The sequence below is a fragment of the Diceros bicornis genome, chromosome 22 (genome assembly GCF_020826845.1).
Source record: "Diceros bicornis minor isolate mBicDic1 chromosome 22, mDicBic1.mat.cur, whole genome shotgun sequence".
Classification (NCBI taxonomy): domain Eukaryota; kingdom Metazoa; phylum Chordata; class Mammalia; order Perissodactyla; family Rhinocerotidae; genus Diceros; species Diceros bicornis.
Genome location: NC_080761.1, coordinates 33054089 through 33076529, shown reverse-complemented (window position 1 = coordinate 33076529; position 22441 = coordinate 33054089). Strand labels below are relative to the sequence as shown.

Genomic DNA, 22441 nt, shown 5'->3' with positions numbered 1-22441 from the left:
TCCTTGCAATTAGGTATGAACTCCTTGTATCTCCATTTGGAGAAACTGAGGCTGAGAAGAATTTTAATATTACAATTTTTAATTTTATATTTAAATAAGATAAATTCAGTTTTGTGGCAAAATTTTTATTAAATTTTAACTTTTGTGTATTTATTACCAATAAAGTTGACTGTTTTATGATGCTTACTGGTCATTTGAAGCAATCCAGACCATTTCATCTTTCTTAATTCTAGGTAATTGACTGGACAAATATTTGCTCCTAAAAATGTTGAAATTTATGTAATAGCGAAAACAAATACAACAATAGTTTTATCTGGTATGTAATTAATTTTTAATATTTGAGAGTAAAAACAGCACATGATAGCATATGCCAGGTAAATTCAGTAAAATCCTCTTGAAGATTTTATACATTTCTTCTATAGAAAAACTAAAGGTTTTTGGTTGCATCTATATTCACAATTTTTCATTTATTTCCTAATATATATTTCCTTTCAAAAGGTTTTCGTTCATTTAAATTTGGTGACATGTTCTCTTTTTCTCCTATATCTTTTATTTTATTTTATTTTATTTTTTTGTGAGGAAGATCAGCCCTGAGCTAACATCCATGCTAATTCTCCTCTTTTTGCTGAGGAAGACTGGCTCCGAGCTAACATCTATTGCCAATCCCCCTCCGTTTTTTCCCCAAAGCTCCAGTAGATAGTTGTATGTCATAGTTGCACATGCTTCTAGTTGCTGTATGTGGGACGCGGCCTCAGCATGGCCGGACAAGTGGTGCGTTGGTGCGCGCCCAGGATCCAAACCCAGGCGGCCAGTAGCGGAGCGCGAACACTTAACCGCTAAGCCGCGGGGCTGGCCCTCTCCTATATCTTTTAAACATAAGACAAGTAATACGGATTTGTAGCAATTAAGAGAGGTCGTCTGTGTTTCTGATTCCTCAGTAAGGCCCTGGAAAATAGGATATTTCTTAGGAAGTTAATCAGCGATCTACAACAACGTTCAGCATAGAGTATTCCAGTGATATTTCAAAATGTTTAAAAGCATTATATGGCTTTTGAAGTAATTATGACTAGTACACACAAATACAGCACTAAGATTTATGTTACTGGATTTTTCTTTTTTGAATCTAAAAGGCCATGAATTGTAAGACAAATCATTTTATAGACTTCTACAAAAGGGAAAAAAATGCTAAATTATTCCATTGGGTATGCATCTTGATTTTAGAGATGTTAAAATTTGAAAAACAACATATGGTAAACACATGTAGCAGTAATTGTCGCTATTGGCAGATAGATGAAGTCTTGTTTATGAGCAAGGGAATTAAGCTCAAGCATGCAGTGTGATGGGAGCGGAAGCTGGTACACTCTTTCTGGAGGTCTTTTTGGTAATACCAATCCAAAGTTGTAAAGCCATTCATCTCTTTTGACTCCATAATTTCTTTTAACCAAAAGAAATAGTGAACGACGTGCCAACACTCAGTGTTAGGCTCTGTTCTAAGCACTTAGGATATATTAACAAAGGGAACAAAGAGCCCTGACCTTGTGAAACTCACGTTCTAACAGAATATAGAAAACGATCATGATATATCATACCGTGAAAGAAATAATTATAGAACAGTATTTGCTGTATGATTCTAATTTGTAAGTGTGTTTTAACAAATGGAAACTTTGTAAAATCTCACAGTAAGTGATTGGCATAATGTCTTTAGTCAGCTGAGTTTTATTTCCATTTGGGTTTTATTTTATAAATTTTAACCAGATTTGATTATTAAAAATGCACATAACTTACATGGGTATGTTTCTATTTTACTAACAAACTGTATGTGCCCTGTTTTTATTCTGCTTGTGTAAATCTTTACGTATTCTCAAAACTGAGTCTTTATTAGACTGTGAGCTTTGAGAGGCCAAGACTGGATAACTGTGATTCTGTTTAGTAAGCACTGACTCAGTGGTTCTCAAAGTGTGGTGCCCAGATCAGCAGTAACAACATACCCTGGGACCTTGTTAGCAATGCATATTTTGGGACTCTGCTGCCCAACTACTGAATCAGAAACTCTGGGGGCAGGGTCCACATATCTGTGTATAACCAAGCCCTTCAGCCATTCTGGTATACTTTGAAGTTTGAGAAGCACTGTAGTAACTCATACTCAGAAGGAAGCTAACTGATACTTGTTGGGCAGCTACTAGCTAGCAGAAATCAGGTGCCATAGTGGGTGCTTCAACTAAACTACCTCATATAAATTATCATTTTTTTTTTCTAGTGAGGAAGATTGACTTTGAGCTAACATCTGTTGCCAATCTTCCTCTTTTTGCTTGAGGAAGATTGTCCCTGAGCTAACATCTGTGCACATCTTCCTCTATTTTGTATGTGGGATGCCACCACAGCACGGCTTGATGAGTGGTGTGTAGGTCTGCACCCGGGATCTGAACCCACGAACCCTGGGCCACCAAAGCGGAGTGCATGGTCTTAACCACTAAGCCACCTGGCGAGCCCCTCATTTAAATTCTAATAGCATGTAAGACTGTATCATTAGCAGACTCCTCTCCTGACTGGATGGACGCCCTTGGGCAAGTTATTTAACTGCTCCTTTCCTCAGTTAATTTGTCTATAAAATAGATATAATAGAAGTGCCTACTGCTTAGCGTTGTTAGAGGATTAATTAAATTGACTAGTGTATGAAAATCCTAGAATACATGTGATCCTTACATGTGTTTGCTATCATCATTATTATTGTTGATGATAATCATTATTGAGGACTCAGTAAGTTAACTTGCCTGATGCGATACAGCTAAAATTTGATCCCAGGTTCGATACAGCTTGAATTTGTTCCTAGGTTTGTCTTCCTCTAAAGGGAGATCTGTTTTTCTCCCCTCTCCAACTATGTATGACAATTATGTTTGTACCATATATTTTGTCTCCTATATACGCATACGTTTTTTCCTCCTTTATTGTTCAACATTGATGTGATAGACGCTTCTCTAACTAAACATCATAGAAGAGGGGTAATACTTTGTGTTTCCCAATACCTGATATGGCATTTAGACACATAATAGATGTTCAATAAATACTTGCTAATTGATAAGGAATAATAAAGCCGTGGCTAAATCTTTTTTCAAACACTGGTAAGATAGAATAAATTTGCTATGCTAGTGATATCAGAGATTATAGGAATCATATTAAAGAAAAATCTTTTTTCCTCTGTTTTTGACAGACATGTCAGAATACCTATATATTGGCACGGGGCTAAAAATGTGCATGGTATCTGTCTAATCTCTTTCACTTATCAATGTGCAGCCTATATAGTAGAAATGGCAAAGAAAAAAGCACATTTTCATGAGTTTTCCTATTTATTTTTAAAGAAACAGTATTTAAGTAGTTGAAAGAAAGATATTTTACCTTATAGAATCATGGGAAATAATGTTTTGTCTTGATACTCATTAAATTATCTTTATTATATTTTGGGTAGGTTTCATATTGAGCAATTGACAACTAGAAGAAATAAGAATGTTCAATAAAAATACTTTCAATATTAAAAATAACAAAAGTTTTGGCACATAAAACTCAACTCATAAAAATTTTAACTTTATTATGTACTTATAACCACATAATAATTCCCATTCTGCCAATTATATTAGATTGTTGTTGTAGTAACAAACATTCGTTGAACCTGTGTACTTTTCAAATGTTATACTCTTTGTTGGTGATTGGAGGATTAGACTGTCTGCTCTCAAGAATTATGTAATGTAGTATAAATATAATCAGTGGCTGAATTGAGGGATGCCCCTGTGATTGGAGGAGAAAAATGAAAAATGAGATATGAGAGACTAACAAAGGGACAACAGCCAGACCATATATTACAATAGAACGTTGACCAACAAGTCTAGGAAGCCAAACCACAACCTCTGTGGAAATTGGCTCAGAATGGCCAGGAAAGGCCAGGACTTTCAGCATATTTTCAGGTGACTGACTGCCAACTTCCTTAATTTTTGCCCCCTGCTTCCAACTCAGAACCAACCAGAGAAAGCCAAATATGCTCCCCAACCAATTACAGAGGATACTCTTCTTCTAGTTAGCCCACCTCCAACTTTCTCATACTAACAACCTCCAATCAGAGCATACTCAAAGCTTTCCACTTTATTCATTACAAAGCTCCTTGACATTGGTCTTGGCAACTATTTTTTGAATATGACACCAAAAGCAAAGCAACAAAGGCAAAAATAAATAAATGGGACTACATCAAAGTAAAAGGCTTCTGTACAGGAAAGGAAGCCATCAACAAAATGAAAAGGCCACCTACATAATGGGAAAAAATATTTGCAAAGCATATATTTGATAAGGGGTTAATATCCAATATACATAAAGAATTCATACAACTCAATAATAGCAATGACAGCAAAAATCTGATTTAAAAAATGGCTGAGGGACTGAATAGAATTTTTTCCAAAGAAGACATACAAATGGCCAAGAAGTACATGAAAAGATACTCAACATCATTAATTATGAGGGAAATGCAAATCAAAACTACTATGAGATATCACCTCACACCTGTTAGAATGGCTATACTCAAAATGACAAGAGATAACAAGTGTTGACAAAAATGTGGAGAAAAGGGACCCTTTGTGCACTGTTGGTGGGAATATAAATTGGTGCAGCCGAAGGAAAACAGTGTGGAGTTTCCTCAAAAAATTAAAAATAGAATGACCATATGATCTAGCAATTCCACTTCTGGGTATATATCCAAAGGAACTGAAAACAGGATCTCCAAGAGATAGATGTTCTCTCATGTTCATTGCAGCATTGTTTGCAATATCCAAGGTATGGAAACAATCTAAGTGTCTGTCAATGGATGAATGGATAAAGAAGATTTGGTATATATATATACAATGGAATATTATTCAGCCATGAGAAAGAAGGAAATCCTGCCTTTTGGGACAACATGAATGGATCTTGAGAGCATTATGCTAAGTAAAAAACGTCAGAAAAATAAAGACAAATACTGTACAATAGCATGTATATATGAAATCTGAAAAAGCCAAACTCATAAAAACCAAGAATATAGAATGATGGTTACCAGGAGCTTAAGAGAGGTGGGGGAAATGGTGAGATAACTGTCAAAGAGCACAAACTTTCAGATGAATAAGTTCTGGGGATCTAATGCACAGCATTGTAATTAGAGCAAACAATGTCATATTATACACTTGAAAGTTTCTAAGAGGGTAGATCTTAGATGTTCACATCACAAAAAAGAAATGGCAATTATACGACATGATGGAGGTGTTTGCTAACACTATAGTGGTGATTATATTGCAGTATATAAGTGTATCAAATCAACGCATTGTATACCTTAAACTTACACAACGTTATATGTCAAGTATATCTCAATAAAGCTGGGGAAAAAAAAGAAAAGCTAGAAGTGTCAGTAACAGAAAATGAGAATCTAGAGAGTCGAGTAGGTTTTGGCAATAAGGGGATAAATTTTTTTCTGGACATTTTGATTTCAAAGTAATTGTGCAGTAGGTAAGTAGAATATCTAGCAAGAAGTTAGGCAAGTAGCACTCAAACCAAGAAATGCAGTCAGGTCTACAATTTTTAGATTTGGAAATATTCCCCATAGAGATGATGATTGAAGCCATGTTTATGAAGGTAATTTCAGGTATGGAACATGTAGAAAGAGGAGAGGATTATAAAATATATTCAAGCATTGATACATGTATTCATTCAAAAATTCCTGTGCATGACTATGCCCCTGGGCATTATTCTCGGCGTTGAGGATAGACATGCTGTAAGACTGTCTACATGTAAATGCACTGGGAAGGAGATAACAGTAAAGAAAAGCCATAAAGTGTCATTATCAGAATATAAAAACAAAACTAAAACTAAAATTAAGAAGGCAATGATGGAATCCATGGAAGAAGAGAATTTCAAGAAGAAAGAAGGGATTAACAAGTACTGCATGCTGTGAAGTGTTCCAGGGTGATGATGACTTAAAAAAGAACGTGGGATTTGATGTCTAGATGTCATTGGAGATATTCAATGAAACGTGTCATTAGAGGTTTTATGATAAAAAGCATATTGTAAAGTATAACAAGTAAGTGTAGACTGCCCACCCAAGAGAAAAATTAAAGACAGAAGCTTGAAGAAGTAGGAGGCTCAAGGGCAAAGTTCTCCAAGCAAGAGAAGGCTTGAAAATATAGGCTGAAAGGAATGATCAAAAGGAGAATGAGAAATTGTCATTAGAAAAAGCATGAAGGATGTGTTCAGGACAGGCAAGAGAAGATGAAAACAAGACTACAAGGAGAAGAGAGAGTTCTTTGGAAATGAAATAATAGGCAAGGAATAGAGGAAGATGTACAAGCATTTTTTAAACGGAGAATGGGAAAGTTTAAGTTGTTAACCTGAATAACTAATCCACTTAAAATGTATGAGCAAGTTGTGTCGTAGCAGGAGAAAGGGGTAGGGACAGAATGGAAGGGGATGGGAAATATTTCACTTTAGTGGCTGTTAGCAATATAATGGGTAAGTAACTGTGGAGAAATATTAATGACAATGAAACATGAGCAACTAGTTTGTGTGACTAGTTGTGTGGTAGCATAGGAAAAAAAAAGTAATGGAAGCAAATATTTCAGGATAGCAGCTTTCTTTTCCAAAGCTTAGAAGCTTGAGAGGATTTTAAGGAACATGGTCTAATTGAAGTGGGGAGGATTACAGTGGAGGGGAGATAGAGAAGTTGTGGGATACTTCATGTAGATGATCTATGGCTACCCCATCTTACAGATAAAGAAACTGTGGCATAGGAAGCTTTAAAAACCTTGTCAATATTGCTTAAATGAAGATTCTGATCCATATTTCTGAGACAGGGCCTGATATTCTGCATTTCTAACAAGTCTGGAAGTATCAATGAGACTCTATAGTTTAACGAGAATCCCAAGTGATTTATATGTGCATTTAAGTTTGAGAGGTACCGCTGTATACCTTACTTTTGTCTCTGAGTTGATAATTGGCAAGAAAATGGTAAAAGGAAAAGAATAAGGAACACAGGGCACTTTCCAAGGCTTTATTACAGTAGCCAACCATGCAGAGTAAGCTAGAAAGGGACCGAGGCCCAAATACCACTATGTACTTTCAGAATAGGGAGGGATAAGGATCTAACAGTTATGATGGCAGCCACAGAACTGAAGCTCCCAAAGCTTATCTGAGCTCCTGCAACAGTTGAAGTGAGATGAAAATGAATGTTGCTATAGTAACCAATTAATTTACATAAAGGTTAAACCCATTCTGTGAACTTCGACACATTCTTACAGATTTTCCAGTATAACTATCTCCAGTATCTAAAAGATCATTATATTATGCTGGGAGTTGCAAGTTACAATTTTAATTTCTTCTTAAATGTATAGGTATCTATAACATGGCAACTTTTATGTTGAGCATTATTACTTTTTTAAGCTCTACCAATTAGTGTGACTGAAAGTCAACTTAGGAAAATTATGACAATGTCACTCAAGGAAAAGAATTTGGAGGATCTCTTTGTAACGCACCCATTTATAGTTTGAGGTTATTGTTGCCCATCCTATCAACACAACAGGAAACATTTCTATAAAATTTTAATGTTTTGAATAATTTGGAGAGGCGTTTTACAGAATAGTGATATCTAAGAGTCAAAATGTCAAATACAAGGATCTATGCATTTTAGATTAAGGCATACACTCCCCCCACAGAATGGATTGTTTAATGTTTTCTCTATATCTATTTGACATGACAAATATTTGTAATCATTTCTTTCATTTCATACCTTTTTTAATGAGGATAAAACTTCATTTAGAGGTTTTAACATTTTGCTTTCTTGTAAGCACAATTTCAAAAAGACGATTCATTCAGTTACAAAAATAGCAATAGCACCACTAACAATACAGGCTAAAATATAAATTCCAGTCTATAATGTGTATTGGCTACTGGTTTTTTCTAATCATGCATTTTGTTGTGTAGTCGTTTTTGAATAATTTGCAAATATAACGAAACCCTCACAAAAGCCCTGGGAGGTGAATGGTTTGTCTTATTGTTAGTTAATTCACAAATAGCCTCTTTCCTCAGTAGATTCTAGATGATGGAAGACAGAGATGGTCATTTTTTGTTGTTATTTTTATTTCCCCTAATATATGCAAACGTGTTAGTGCATATTAGAAAATTAATAAATTCATACAAGTTTGAGTCCCCAAAGAATATGCTACACAATTAATTTTCTACCGCAATAAAATTTATCCAAATTATTTAAGAAATCAAATTAAACTAAAAGGGTGATATAAGGCGCAAGTTTTTTTATAACAGTTTTATTGAGATATAATTCACATACCATAGAATTCATCTTTTTTGTACAACCTTTTAAAGTGTACAATTCACTGAATTTAGTATATTCAGCATTTTACAACCAGCACCGCTATCTACTTTTAGAACATTTTCATCATCCGAAAAGAAACCTTGTATCCATTAGCAGTAATTTCCATTCCTCCCACCCCTCAGTCCCTGAAAACCACTGTCTCTATAGAATTTATTTCTTTCTCATGTTCAAGAGAAAATCCATCTAAGCATGAGATGACGCTCCTTGTTGTCCAGGATCCAGTCTCCTTTTATCTGATTACTTTACTGGAGGCTTTAAGGGAGCAGAGAGAGGAGGGTAGCCTCTGATGACAAAAGATAACTACTGGCGCTCCAGGCAATAATTCTGCATTCTAGCTAAAAATTAATGGGAGAAAGGGACAAAGATGGGCATACTCTTACATTCAGTGACACTCTCTAGAAGTTGCTTCCTCCACTTCCACATATGTGCTTTTGTTGGAATTTAGTCTCATGGTGCCAAGACTAAGGGTCATAGTCTTATTCCAAGTGGCCATGAACCTAGCTAAAAATCAGTGTTCTGTTACTAAAAACAAGGTAAGATGGATATTGGGGGATAATTAGAAGTTTCCGCCATAGTGTTAAACCCACTTGAACGTATTAAAGCTTGTTCAGCTAGAGTTTGGAACACGTGAAGAGCAATCCCTACAAAAGATTATGGACTGTTATGGCGGAATGTCTAGTGGCTTTTGATAGTGGCAATAAAATATAAAATCATTAAGTATAATATCAGTAACCAAAATATAAAATCTATGAGAGCAGACCATACCTGTCTGGTTCATCACTTTAACCTCCCCTTTTAGTACAGTAGTGGCTGACACATACTCAATAAATATTGAATAAATGAATTAATTACTGAACTAACATTATATAGTTATATGTTATATATAATTACAGTTACTCAAAAGATTACCTAAACATGAGATGAGTTGATAGTCCCAAAACCCATCACTGCCTGTCACTACAACTTTCCTATGGTTTAAGATCTGCTTTGAAAGAAATGATCTATGTATTGAATAAGACATTGAACGAGTTTGGATATTACTGAGCTAAGGTAAAATCTAGCACCTAAACAAAGGGTAGTTTTCTTCCTAAGGGCTTATCCAGTGATTTTTTCTTTGTTAGAACGTTTAGGTGTTCATTAGTTTTTTATTGAGAGTTTACAATACGCCAGTTTTCACTGAAACAGTCTATTTTTTTTTCCAAACATGTTGCCTACAATTATAATAAGAATCGTGTTTCTGAGATGACAAGCTTGACAGTCTTGAAAGAAGTGAGAGTTCAAAGTTTTTTTTTAAAGCTCATTATTTGCATTTTTCTAAATAGATAGAAGGCTATCTGGTTTTCCAAGAAACCATTTCTGATAACCTATACCAGAATTGTGCATATATTATATAAAATTTACATATTTTATAAAATCTTAAATATTCTAAAATTTATTGGCAGGAAATTCTAGAAATTGGCATGCCTGATAAATAATGCATAGTTTCAATTTAGCATTTAATGAGCTAGCATTGTGGGGTTGTCACTATCTAAGACGAGAAGGGTTGTAATTTATTTACTATTCTTGTAGATTTGTTTTAAAAAATTGAGGATGTAGTCATATCTCTGCTTTATGAAGTAGAAGTTTTAAGTTTCTTTCTAAGTGGGCTAAAATGTAAGCCCTTAATTTCTTTCCCACTTCCTCCCCCTTAAAACAATCAGAATCTCTATGCTGCATCTGATTAATAGAGTTAAGAGAGTTTGTGTTTGAAACTCAGCTATACCATCTACTAACTGTGCCCTTGGGCACATTTATTAACCTCTCTAATCAATTTTCTTATCTATACAATAAGGGTGATCATAATACCTGGTTGGACTGCTATGGGATTAAATGAAATGAACTGAAAGCACTTAACATACTTCCTGACACATAGTAGATGTTCAATAAATGTCAACTATTATTATTACCTAGGATCAACCAACTAAGATGATAGTAGACACATAATAAATGTGTAATTATATCACCCCTAAACCTGAAAAAAATAATGTATATGTTTTCATTGAAGTATTACTTGCAAAAATAGTGCACAATGATCAAATATCATGTAGAGACTGTATCATGTAATAGTTCACAGCACAGTCTCTGAAGCCAGGATTTCTGGGTTAAAAAGAAAAACTTGTGTAATAAAGGACAAGGATCCTCACAGATCAATTTTTTTCATCTATAAAGTGGAAATACAGTTGTCAGAATTAAATGAGTTGATACGTATAAAATACTTAGACCAGTGCCTGACGTATGGTGTATATTAAGTAAATGTTATCTATTAATATTATCCTACCCTGGTATATGACTTCATTGGGATTCTAAACTTAATTAAGCTTGGGTTGAATTTTGCCATCATGATGCGTTAGCAATAAGACATTTTGGAGTTTATTCAGGCAACTGTTAGCTTCCAATTTCTTATCTGAAAATGTGGAAAATAATCTCTACCACAAGAGACTTTCGTGAGTATCAATTGAGAATAATGAGATAAAGTGTAGAAATCCTAACACCGTGCTATTTATCCATTGCTGATTAAATATTATTTTCCTAAACCCACTAAATTGCCATTAAAATTATTCATAATTATTTAAAACAATTTCACAGTTTTTAGGTTTTCAAATCATTTTAAAATTCAACTTCTTCCCACTCCCTCCAAAAAATCGAACTCCCCTGCCAAAAAGAAATAAAGCACTCTAATTCTTTTTAACATGAGAGAAATCAGCATCTGACATGCCAGTTCCACGAATTTCTCCAAATGCTGTCGCATATTCAATAAATCATTCATAAATGGCATTAATTAATCTATAGAAATATTAATTAAATTACAACTTTTCGAGGTTTCTGCAGTAATTTGATAGTTATCTAAACATTACTCTGAAGCATTCCTTTGTTCATATAATAGGTTTAGAATATTAGAATTCCAGAATTATCAATCATGTTTTTCTGAGGTTTGCTTACTTGGCTCAGCATAAGTTCTTTCTGAATGGTTATTCCTCCAAAGATAAGAAGGACAAATGAAAGAAGTATATCTGATCAAATTCATTTAGCTGGAATCTTATCATGAGAAATAAATTTCCTGAAATGCATCAGGGATAAAACTAATCCAGCGCCAGTGTCATTGATAGTTTAATAACTGATCCTTCACCACAAATCTCTCCCCTAAAAATAGTTATCCATATCATGTTAAAATTGACTCTTTCATCTTTAAATATATCCCAGTACTCAGTATCCTTGCCTGAGTCAGGCCATGTAAATCATGGAAAAAGGTAGATTAAATTTGGGATGGGCTGTATTTCTGCTTTGGCCTTCTTGTGTGCCTAAAGTCACTTCTTTGGCTTGGCGTTGGCTTTGAAGACCAACTAGCCAAATGCATTCAATATCATTTCTGGAATCCCTGAATTTAAACATGAGCAGTGACTCACAGTCTGTGTGTCCACCATATCTAATTAGGTTAGCAATGTCAGTAATATAAACCAGGATATTCTGTGGATTTGCTGTTAGTATCTGAATATTCACATTCAGATATTGATAAGCATTCTAGATGTAACTGGAGGACATAAATCTCCTTATGTGTTTTTTACGTTGAAAGTCTATTATTGAATTAAAATTATCAATTTAGTATTGCAAATAAGCAACACAGTACCTGGAGGAGAAAACTGGTATCTGACGATCCTAAAAGAAAATATTGTTCCTGCATTATGATATCAAACCTTAAAGCTTGACTTCAAATCTTTAATAATAAAATGGTAATGTCAATTATGTTTTTTAATTTGTGTATCCAAGGAGTTCATTCCACAATGGTAATACTTACCTTCAGCTGAATGTTGATTCTAACACTCAACCTTTTAACATTTGGCCCCAATTTAACTCGATGCACCTCTTGATAAAAAAGGAGAACAGAGGGGTAGGTCACTAGAAATCCTTGGTTGACTTTTTGAAGTATAGGCATTCAGCTCACACTAGATTCTTGGGAAAGTCTTCCTCTTTAACAAAACCAGTAGGAAGCAGATCTTTGGAAGTCATCTTCTCTCTCCTTTGTCCCTGAGGGAAAGTGAAGACAGAAAGCAATAGAAGAATGTGCCTGTGAGATCCACAGGTTAATCCATGTGCACTGGGATTTATAAAAGGAGTGGGCAGTAGAGACATCTACGGAAGGCACGTAAACAGTGTCTACCAACTTGGGAACAAGGAGACCTGGAGCCATGGCCAATAAAAGGATTGAAACACAATGGATTGAGAACCAGAGACTCAGTGCAGTCAAGTGTCTATCACCAAAGAGCTCAGCAACTTTGACCAAGAAAGTCTGAGCGTTCATGAAGATTTGAAGATTTCACTCCACACATGCATTTCAATTTGCAGAATGAGAAAAATAAATTTTAATGTGAACATTTACACCTCAGTGATAGTGATATTTTGTTTTCCACTAACATTTCATCAGAAGAATGTTAGAAACATTTCCTTTCACTCCTCCAGTAGATCTTTTTAGTGTTAGAATCATTTTCACATATGATAAGCCCTCCTAAGAGTTAAATATCATTCCTTTGTCAGATAAACTGTTATACAGTGTTTCCTTCAATTATAGTAGAAAACAGTTGAAACAATTTAATGCATAGATGTCTGAGCAAAACACATCCTCTAAAACAACACTAAGGCACTGACATAATAGATTCAGTCTATTACAGTTTCTCTCTTTTATTAACTTATATTGCAATACATCACACAGTAGAACATCTGCCTATATCGTCAGTCATGAGTTTTCATAAATACTACTAATTTCTTCATTGAGAGTAAAGATTAAATCTTCCGTTTGCTTCTTTTGTTCATATAAAACAATATCTACCTAGAAGTAAGCAAATTTAAGGTCTTAATAAATGTGTTTTGATTAGTCAGTCACCCCTCTTGGAGCGTGCCTTAACTACTAAATATGATCACCTGTGATGGTAACCAAATGGCTTGATTTAAACACAATAATATTAACCAGTGTCATGTAGTGTTATTGTTAAATATCTTAAAGGATTTAAGAGTATAGTGAACTATGGAGTATAATGCAGCCTTTAAAATTATGATAGAAAATATTGATATTCATGGAGAGTTATGTATTATCCGATGATTAAAACAGATTAGACAAAGATAAAAATAGAATTATAATATGATAACCACATTTGTGTTTGTGTGTGTGTGCATGACAAACAAATTACAAGTTATGTGTATATGGCTGTGTGTATATTTGACACTTATTAAATGAATGTAAACCAAGAAGGTTCTTTAAAATAATACATGCAAAACACAATTTGCTTGCAAATGTGTCATTTACCCATGGTGCCACAAGAAGCAAAGGAGACAGGAAAAATTCTCTCCTTGCTTGTCATCCCCACATTAAAGAGCCCATATTAGAGTAATTAATCTTAAATCACAATAGTTTGATGTGAGCTGAGTAACTGTAACGCTGTTTCAGACAAATATTATAGTCAAAATTTTTTGTTAAATGATATGTACACTAATTATTCATACAATAAAATTTCTCATGATATTAAATCATTGTTTAACATTTATAGTGCTTGAATTGAAATGCAACACTAGTACTAATAGAGAATGTTTTTGGTTGTACTTTTCTAGGTCTCAGGGTGGTGAACTTTTTCTTTGAATTCCTGATCTGTGAGCTTATGGTAAGATTATAATTAATATACTAAATTTTAGAGGTTTTTTTCTTCATTACTTCTGCTTGACAGTGTCCAGTAAATACAATAGTAAAGGAAGTTTGCATATTTCATCTGATACTTTACCATTCTTTTTCATAAGTGTTGAAGACTATGTGATATTTTCTCTCAAAATGTTTATGTTCTTTGATAGATAATAGTAATATAGATTGATAAAGTCTTCAATAGGTTTCTAGGTGAATTTGAAGGCATCGTTGAAAAGATAAGGATTTATACCACTGGAAAATAACTCTTTGGACACGAATGACAATTTTATATATTAAAATTTTTATAGTGAAGTCTATTTGATGCCAATGAATAGAGGCAATGAGTTATTGAAAGTAAAACTTATTTTATCACCTGTCAAGATTTATCAAAATTGTGTTCCTCTGTAAAAGCTTGATGTTAGATCTTTAAAGAATTGAAAGTAAAATATGTGACTACAGAAATAGAAATGATAAGAAATATCCAGTGACTTCTAAGGTGATTTTTTCAGTATTATTTACTTGTTAACTTCTGTGAATCTGGATTACCCTTATAACTGATTGCTACAGATTATAAGTAACCATAAGTTTATGATGTGAAACTGATAAAGTTATTTTTTAGTAATTTTCAGAGTTCAGTTGTTCCTTAAGAGTAAACATGATAAAGATTTAGCTTGTAACTGATATATAAAATACAGATAATATGGGCATTTGTATCATATATTTTATTCTTGGGGAAAATGATATCCTTGGAAACACAAAGACAATTGACAAAAACTCCTATTGATTTCATCGTACAGCATTATTGAAATGTATCTTGAAGAAGTTGTTTTAAGTGACTGTAGGCAACAACCACTTCTAAGAACTCTAAGGTGCACTTTTGGGTTACATTTTTCAGAAACACTCAACAAATGATTACTAAAAACAAGTGACATATAGAAGCAAGGGGAAATTCCTCTGCCCTACCAAGAGGAATCTGCTGAAAATAGAAGAAATTATTATGAAATATATTATTTGGATATGCATTCAGCAATAATTTTATCCTCAAGAAGTATTTGTTAAAGTTGTAACTTTTATTTCACAAATATACCTAACTTTCCTCACAAATTATTTCAACTTATACACTGTTAAAAAATACTTTAAAAACTTACTATCATCTCTGGACTTTTTAATCTTCTTATATAAACATAAAATACATAGAAAAATTACTATCTTAAGTGCACGGTCTCAGTGAATTGTCACAAAATGAACACACTCATAAAACTAGCACTCACATGAATTAAAAAACAAAAAGATAGGACATGAGGGTACCTTGAAGCCCCCTCTTATGTTCTTTTCTAGTAACTGTACCCACAGAGCATAAGCAATATGTTGGCCTCCAGGATTGATTACTTTGCCTCCTACAGTAGGTACTGCTTTGCTTCTTTTGCTCAATATTAAATTTGTAAGATTATGTGCAGTGGTAAATCATTCATTCTCATTGCTGTGTGGTACTCATCTGTGTGCATATACCAAATTATGATCCTTTCTCCCATTTGTAAGCATGTGGGTAGCTTCCAGACTTTGGCTCTTATGAGTAGTGGTCATATAGACGTCGGGATCATGTCTTTTAGGAAACACGTGTAGGTGTTTTGTTGGATATGTAGGATATGCATATGTTCTGCTTTAGTAGATACTGATAGTTTATCAAAGTTGTTATATCAGTTTTTGACAGGAAGATGTGAGAGTTCAGTTGCTCCATATAGTCACCAACACTTGGGATTTTTCATCCTCCTATTTTAGCCATTCTGGTGTGTATGCCGGGGTATGTTAATTTGAATATTTTGAAGACCAGTGATATTAATCACTTGTGTTTATGATTGTCTGCGATATTTGTGATGATTATCTATTATGCGGATATTCATTTTTTTTTTTTTTTTTTGGTGAGGAACATTAGCCCTGAGCTAACATCCATTGCCATGCCTCCTATTTTTGCTGAGGAAGCCTGGCCCTGAGCCGACATCTGTGCCAATCTTCCTCCATTTTGTGTAGGGGTCGCTGCCCCAGAGTAGCTTGATGGGCAATGCGTAGCTCCACACCCGGGATCCGAACCTGTGAACCCCAGGCCACCGAAGCAGAGCATCGAACTTGACTACTACACCACCAGGCTGGCTCCAATATTCTTTTTTGAACTAAGTCTTCTGCCCTTTTTCTATATTATCTATCCATTTTTATTATATTATCTATCTTTTTCTACTATATATATATAATGGGTATTGAATCCTCTGTTGGATATATACGATCCTGATTCACAAGATTAAACCGTTAAAGTGTCAAGAATTTTGAGGGCTGCTTGGTAGGTTGAAAGGATAGAAGTATTTACATCACATACATTGACAAACACTGAAAAACAGGGCCTTATTTTTTCTTCTGGAGAGCTAGTTGTTAAAAATTTACCAGCACACTACTGGATACTTATTTTGTGTATTAAACCATTCGGTGGATGTTTTCATTACTCTCCTAATGGTGTCTTTTGATGAATAGAGATCTTAATTTTAATTCTAGTGTATTAGGCGTGTTTCTTGTATGATTAGGGCTTTTTGAGTCCTATTTAAGAAATATTTGCCTTTGCCTTGGTTGCTAAGATATTTTCTTATGGTTTCTCTAAAAGCTTTATTGTTTAAACTTTCATACATAATTATCTCCAGGTTTTAAAGATATTGTTTTATGTTATCTTATGTGTTTAAGATAGCTGGATAGCTTTCCATTAGAAGAGTAGTTGCCCTGTATATATTTTATCTTTTTTATTTTAAAATTAATGTATAAATATGCAGATGGTAATATTTATGTTTATTTAGTAATTTAATGTAGCTATTTATAAGCAAATTGTAGTATTTCATAAAGTTAATATATGTATGTATGCATTGTCCACTATAAGTTTCACACACCACAATCAGTTATGTGGCATATAATTTTGAAATAAATATTCAGCACTATAGTAAATTAATATTTGACTTTAACCCTAAATGTATGTTGGTAATTTATTTCCATCATACATTATTAAGGGAACCAAAAGTCTGCAAAATAAATATTCTACAGAATCATTTAAAAAATTCAGAATATTAGGCTAACTTTTAGGCATTTAAATAAAGATATAATTAAAAGGTATTTAGTTGCTTCCAAAATGTTATGTTTAATAAATTTCATAAACATATAACAGCTGTGATAAATACAGGATAAAGGATTAATTATAGAATACTATTGTGTTTACTTCATTTAGATTTTATTTATCTAGTGATTTATATATATACATATATATGTATAAAATTTTCCATGAAAAACACAGCAGTCTATCATATACCTGTTTTGTGCCTGATAGGAATGATAGTATAAAAATAACTATTACTTCTTCCTTAAAATTCTGAGTCAATTATGCAAATATGTGTATGTTTGCCACAGATTGTATTCTCCTATTATGCATGCTTTTTGAATTGCATGTGTTTTTCCTCTTGAAGTAATCGTCTTGATTTAAATACATTCAATTTTCTCCATAATGGTTGAAATATTTGAAAGATGTAATGACACATAATGGAATTAAATAATTATTTTCAAATAGAAAGTTTAAGAGTTTCAATATACACATATCAAATTTAAATTGTTTATTTTTTTAATATCTGGGTCCTTAATCCAAGCCATTTCATTGACTTCAGAGTAACTCGTTCAAACAATGGAAATGCAAAAGCAAACTGAATAATATGTTGTTTTTAATAATTAGTTATTCTTTTTTAAGTCTTTATAATAGTAAAACATCTGACGAGGAAAATTGGGGGATTATAGATTAAAACCCTTGAAACTAAAGAAAGATGGTATTTCATTTATTTTCATATATTTGGAGAGCATGGGATTTGTATCAGGGCTGTTTTTTCTTTTAGACTTCCTTACCTGTTTTAGGTAGCCAAAGGTGAAGAAATATATAGAGTGTATACTAATTTAAAAAAACTAATTAGGCGATTTACACTTTTACTAAATCACTCATCTCTGTGGCATAATTAAAGCAGGAGAAGCAAAGGTGAGACACAGAAAGGTGTCTTGAAGATTGGTCCAAAGGCTTTACAAAACATTAATGGCTAGCTGTGATCCTCCACTAGCGTTTCCAAATAGCTAAATAATGAGTTTATCTGTGAAACACAGCATAGGTTACAGAAGGAAATATTTCAGGATTTAATTCATGAAAGTGTCCCTGAAAGTAAATGATAGGTAAAGGGGAAAAAAATCAAAAGACGCAGACCACAGATACACGTAATTGATGCCAGTTAAGTATACTTCATTTTCAGAGATGACAGAGCTTGGGGACAAATCAAGTTGAAAGACATATAGTTAACGTACTTCATGAAGGAAAGTGGAAGATACTGAAGAATTATAAACATGTAGAATATTTTATTGTGTATAACTTGAACCCAAAATTAAAAGATTGAATTATGTGGTAAAATTCTAATCTGAGGGCGTGAACACCATTTAAAAAGGCCAACAAAAAAAAAAGTAAAATACAGTCAGAAAAAAATATAACCAAAAAGTTTTGTTAACATAAATGAAGATTGAACTTGAGAATAAAATTATTGGAATCACAAAGTACTCTGTGTATTTTTTTAGTTTCTATTCAATGATATATTTATTTTATTGAACTGTTAAAGTACAGTGTTATGGTTTTTTTCTCCCTAAAAAATAGAAATATTTTCTAGTTCTTGACACAATATCTGATAATAGCAGATGCTCTCTAAATTTTTGCTATCTAGAAAGTCAATTGTATATGAACTAGAGAGAAGTTATGGGGTTTCTTTTGCTATACGAAACATTTGTTTTCTCGAAAATATCCCTTTCCAACCTTTCTCCCCTCTTCCCTCCTTTCTTCTTTTCTTCCTTTTTTTCTTCCATCCTTCCTTCCTTCCTTCCCTCCATCCTCCTCCCTCCCTTTCTGTCTTTCTTTCTTTCCATTAACAAACATGTATAGAGAACTTACTATGTAGTAGGAAGATAGCTGACATGTTACAGTGATGGAGCAGACAAGGCTTATATCTTTATTGATGTCACAATCTAATGAGAAAAAAAGGGATTAAATCAACATGCAAAATAAATCTCAATTCTGATAAATGTTGTAAAGGAAAACATTCTCAAATATAGAATAGTTAAGACAGGAGTTGATATTTAAGTTGATACTTTAAAGGAATGATGGAGTTCACCACATGAGGGAATGGAGAGGGGAGGGATGTATAAAGAGATTTCTAGGCTCTGAGGAAAGGAGAACTTGGAGTGTTTGAGGAGCTAAAAGAATGTTAGTGTAGGTGGAGCATAGTAAGTAAAAAGGAGAGGGGTTTGAGATGAGGTAAGCCTTGTAGGCGGTGATAAGTATATTGGATTTGATTGTAAATGCCATTGGATGCTTTTAAGCAAAAGTGTGTAGTAATCTCATTTATGTTTTAAGATAAGCGCTTTGTGGAGAATGAATTAGTGGGAAGTGAGACTAGAAGTGGAAAGATCATTTAGTAGGAGACATTTGTGGAATTTTGAAAGAGAGAGAGAGCGATCTCAGGATGGGATCACTGAGATGGATTTGCAACCTCTTTTAGAGGCAGAACCAAAAGGACTTAATGATTAATTGGATGTAGAGGGTGAGAGAAAAAGAGACAACAATGGGCCGGCCCAGTGGCTTGGTGGTTGGGTGCGCGTGCTCCGCTGCTGGCGGCTCGGGTTTGGATCCCGGACGCGCACCGACACACCGCTTCTCCGGCCATGCTGAGGCTGCGTTCCACATACAGCAATTGGAGGGATGTGTAGCTATGACATACAACTATCTACTGGGGCTTTGGGGAAGAAAAAAAGGAGGAGGATTGGCAATAGATGTTAGCTCAGAGCCGGTCTTCCTCAGCAAAAAGAGGAGGATTAGCACGGATGTTAGCTCAGGGCTTATCTGCCTCATAAAAAAAAGAAAAAAGAGAGACAACAATCATCAGTCCTAGATTTGAGCAATTTATTGTATAGCATGACCATTCACAACTGACTTGATGAAGATGGAGTTGGAAGGCAGGCTCTAGGGAAAGAATCAATAACTCCATTTGGGATCAAGAATGTACTGTCTTACTTCTTTGTACTTAGGGGTTCTGCAGTTGCCACTTCAGATGAAAACCAAATTAAAAGTAGCGAACGAGGATTCAATACTGGACATTCGAAGGATTCATTACAGCCAATGATCTGGCAAACCAGTCGATTATAGCTAAATGTCCTGGGTTGATATTTGTAGAAGTATGTATGAATTGACACCGTAAAGACATACGGTAACTCTTGGGACCTAAGCATTCTATAGAAGGAATTTGAAATTAAATATATATTTAATACTATAGATTTCAATGATCTTTGGGATTTTAAAATGAGTCTATAGTGAGATCTGGACAGTGTATGGAAGGAAAGGGGTCACAATGGCTGGGTATTCTTTAAAGAAACAGCTGGGAATAGTTGGGAAAAGTTATTTCAATGAGCAAAGAATCTCTAATTTTAACGTGACCTCTCACAGTCAAACATAAGTAAAAGTAGAAACAATATGGGAGGAGGAATTTACTGGAATAAGTGCAATTTGAAAGATCTCTATAAACTTCTGTCATCATTATCTTCTCTAGAAAAATCACATCTTTCACATTGAGAGAATCTGATAGAGGAAAAATGAAAACAGAGCACTTTTCCTCATTTTATTAACTGTCAAAGAGGTTTCTATACATGCATATCTGCCTTTGACAAAATTGAATACATTGGAAACCAAAACTTTCTTGCCATTCCTTATATCTATTTGTCTGTGAAGGTGGGCAACTGATGGTCATGCAATTGTGTTTGCAACGTGCATTTCCTGCTGCCTTGTTTCACTTATTTAATAGCATAAATATATCATAACTTACATTTATCCTCGATATCACTATCTGTTCTGTATTCTGATACATTTTACCTGAAAATATGACCTTAGGAATTTTTTGCATTTAGTTCAGACCATCTCACTCCCAAGTAAAATAAAATATTTTCTCATTACACAGAAGAGAGATCTGAATATTACCTGTTAAAGAAGGAAGCAATAATGGGACCCTTACCTCTGGCAGATCCGAATTTTAGTCCAGCATATTCCTAACTATAATTTTGAGATCAGCATATGATGTTTAGCCATGATTAATAGATACAGAAAAACTTGGCATTTTATCATATGGCTTCTCATTCAAAGAATTCCTCTTTACCCAGGATAGCCATAATTTATGTCGGCAACAGAAGAATTATGTTATGATAAAAGCAAGGAAATTAAAACTTTAATTATCTCAGAACTTTTATCTATCAATTCTGTATATTGAATTTTCAATCTCAGATTCAAATAAATCAGCTAAGTATGCCTATTTGAAATCTATTGTTATATGTTATAATCACATATTCAGTGAGTTTATTTCAATGTATAGTTATTGCAAAATTCAAATATATTCTATTTAATGTAAAACACTCCAGAATATGCACTCATTTCAACATTTGCATCTTATTCCAATCTGGTGGATTAGAAGAAGAGATAATATCACGTGAATACGCTGTAATCTTGAAATAAATTTAAGTAAAAGCTGTTTCATTTATTTTGCTGTATTCAAAGAGGTAAATATATTTTTAAATTAAACTGATGTCTCTATTATCTGCTTAAAGTAAGGTCATGAGTATTTTAGCCCGTAAGTATATTATCACAAGAAATTATAATGGTATCAATAAGAACTTGGCATAGAAATTCTGCTTTTTCCCTAGCACGATTGCCAAGTGCTCTGGGATGGACAATGATTTGTACCATTGTAAAAGGAAATGGAACAATATGGAGGATGGGGAAAGGCTGAGGAGGTTGAGGAAAATTTATTATTGCTCCAAAATGTATAGTAACTTTTAACAGATTCAATAATTATTATTCTGTTGATACTTGTGCTGGATATTTATATTTATAGAAGGGAATATGGAGTGTGTGTGTATGTGTATGTGTATGTGTGTGTGACAGAGCGAGGTTACAGATACTCTAAATATTTCAAAGAAGCATAATTGGGATCCACCTTCCCACTATTCTTCTCTACCTTAAAAACACTATTTAATAATATCTGCGAAACAGTGAACAAATCATAAACTGAACAACTATAAATTGTGAGCAATGCTAGTTTTCTTTTCCAAGTGTAGATTTTTAAAATGAGCTTTTTGTCCAAGCTATAAAATCTATAAACTGATTTTAAGGTAGACTCTAAGGTAGACTCTCTCCCTCAAAGTGTTATATGAAAAATATTAGCTAAGAGGGACTTTTTATTTTGATAAGTCGCTGAAACCAAGAG

At 33.8% G+C, this 22441-nt stretch overlaps 1 long non-coding RNA gene across 1 annotated transcript in view; it reads left to right on the top strand.

Moving 5' to 3' along the window:
- The window catches only part of LOC131420066 (uncharacterized), a 439434-nt gene that overhangs the window by 343657 nt on the left and 73336 nt on the right, over positions 1-22441 (top strand). Inside the window, exon 5 of the long non-coding RNA XR_009223454.1 lies at positions 14027-14076. This is a non-coding gene — a long non-coding RNA (uncharacterized LOC131420066). The remainder of the gene's footprint in view (positions 1-14026; positions 14077-22441) is intronic.